Source organism: Coenobita brevimanus, chromosome 51, assembly GCF_032717465.1.
Source record: "Coenobita brevimanus isolate Jiangsu-jjx chromosome 51, ASM3271746v2, whole genome shotgun sequence".
Classification (NCBI taxonomy): Eukaryota; Metazoa; Arthropoda; class Malacostraca; order Decapoda; family Coenobitidae; genus Coenobita; species Coenobita brevimanus.
This window is the reverse complement of record NC_137004.1, coordinates 17,568,026-17,570,594: the sequence shown is the minus strand read 5'-3', so window position 1 is coordinate 17,570,594 and position 2,569 is coordinate 17,568,026. Positions and strand designations below refer to the sequence as shown.

Sequence of the window (2,569 nt, the reverse complement as noted above, 5' to 3'; positions counted from 1 at the left end):
TTGTGTTCCTTAACAGACCAACTCCTGTATCTGCCTCTATGCTTTGAAATTATTTAGGAATTACTTATTGTCAATCTATACCATTCTAAACTACTTGCCAAAATGCCAACAAAAGTTCCTAAAAGGTCAATGACACAATATTACTTTTTTTTTTTTTCATGAAATATGTGGAGGCCCCTAGTTGTGGAGGTCCCTGGGCAACTGCTCAGCTTGCCCATTCCTAAATCCGGCCCTGGTATGAAGTACTGCAAGATACTATGCATCTGGAAAACAATAATTGTGACAGGCAGAATTAGAATGGATTATTCTGATTATACTGTAGGTTTCCTATTAGTCTCTCCTATATACCTTGTCATACAGTATATAATTGTTTTAGTTTTATGCCTTAATTAAGCTGAGAGATCACTGATCTTGTTGGCAGGAACTTTCGCTTTGTGATAACTCTTCATTTGTGGCAGTTTTGATCCATTTCTCCGCCTAGCCCCGTCCTAGACCCTACTGGTCTCCACGAATGACTTCACCTTACATCTTCCAAGATCTGCCTGTGGATACTCTTTCCCACATATTCACATCTCTGACCTTACTCGGGTTACGTTTACCCTCCCTTCTCTTAATATAACTAGACTATCTCAGCCTGCCCGTTTGCACACCTCACTAATATGTGATTTACAAGTTGTTTTTTTCCAGATCGTTGTTCTTTGTTCTGTCGCTCATCCATTGCAGCATCCATTTCTATGTTCATTCTGCATTTCTTCGCTTCTCTTACTGCCATAGGCCATAACGCTTCTCACTCGTTTTGTAGAGAGTTACCTTCACAAAACAAGAGCTCTTTCATGAGTATGATGAGCAAAAATTTCTTAAATTACACACACACACACACACACACACAGAGGCAGACAAACATTGTCGCTCTGCCTTGTAAAGACGGGCGATAGCAAGTGCATGGCTAAAACGACAGTGTATACCGAACATTTCAAGAGACAAGAATTAACTCAGCTTTGTACCAGCTTCATAAAAAAAAAGAAAGAAAATCAGTATATAAGTGCCAGGTTTTCAAAATTCGGGCTTTGTTTTCGGAAAAAAACGAGAGCAATGTATTCACTTCTGTTACAATTTTGTAACGAAGCTTTTCCAACACTTCATTAGTGTATGATGGTATTTTACCACACAGGTTCTCGACATCAACTGGGAAAAATCACGGTAATTGAACACGTGCGCGGGACAGAGAGGCTGTTAATATTGAGAGATCTGGTGGGAGACGATTTACAGAAGTCCCCCATTACTGTTCGTCAAATTTGTCCGAGAGGGCAACTACTGTAAAATGGTAAATTTCAGGAACATTTCAGTCTCTCTCTCTCTCTCTCTTTCTCGTGTACTTTATTTTATTATTAGCGTTATTAAATTGCTTACCTCCTTCACCCACCCTACACTCTGTTATGTGCATGCCAATATGCAAACATGATGGTTCCACATCCACCCCTATGAAATGCGTGACTGAACCACCCTTCTCCGACTCCGAGTCTGTCCAGTGCTGCACCAGCCATCGTTGGGAGTGTGTGAAAGCCGCAGCTCTGCAAGCCCACTGTAAGCCGCAGCTTTTATGCATTTACTTGCTATTTTACGTATCTCTCACCTACATTCTTATATTAACGTCCCTTAATTCATTTTTTTCGTTCAAAATTTCACTTGATTCGCATACTTTTTTTTTTTTTTTTTTTTTTTTTTTGACAATGGAGCCAATTTCCCTCTCCCGTTTTACACTATTTTTAAAGATGTACTCACAAAGTTAAGCTAATTTGTCACCACCCTGACTACATTATTCATTTTCTTCCCGTTTATACGAAAGCCATTGACATCACACCCATCATAGTGAGCATCAGAAGCGTCATTCACAATTCACGTATTCAGATTTTATTCGGGCCTGATCTACTTAGGCTATTTTCATACTTTTTTGTCGACTGTCTAGGCTTTTTTTTTTTTTTTTTTCTTATTATGTTTCCCTGTCTTGTGCATACGCCTCTCTGAACATCATTCAACCCTGTATTGGTTTAATCTTGCTACCTCCACACCACACTATTAGCCTAATTTTTGGATATCTGCCTGTAAACCCTCACGTTCGGAAAGCCTTCCCTAGGATAAATTTAATCACCAGGCGATGTCACGAGCAGGTTATTATTATTATTGATGCGACATACGAATTCAGTTCAACTTGTTGAAGACGTCGAGGAGGAAAAGGATTGAAAATAATCTATGATGACCTCATTCTTGCCCGATGTTTTCATCCTAAGCTGAATAATAGCGTCAGAGATAAGAAAAAATGTTGCATCATTTGCGAGCAATTATATATATATATATGTATATATATATATATATATATATATATATATATATATATATATATATATTCGTAAGCTCGTTTGAAATGAACAGTCCGTTCCGTAACTCCGTTCGAACAGAACACTTGCTTGTATTGTAGTGGTTGTTTTGGAGTCTGGTGGTTTTCGTTCGTTTCATTTATTTATATATTTATTTGCAGACTTTGACCCTTAAAATATTATTATATGTGGTA

General features: G+C 38.1%; 1 protein-coding gene across 1 annotated transcript in view; it reads left to right on the top strand.

Annotated features, from left to right (window-relative positions):
- Window positions 1-1,520: 1,520 nt before the first annotated feature.
- Window positions 1,521-2,569, top strand: part of LOC145400090 (hematopoietic prostaglandin D synthase-like) — a 51,323-nt gene continuing 50,274 nt past the window's right edge. Inside the window, exon 1 of the mRNA XM_080272594.1 lies at window positions 1,521-1,584. The gene's annotated coding sequence lies outside the window, so the exon portion shown is untranslated. The remainder of the gene's footprint in view (window positions 1,585-2,569) is intronic.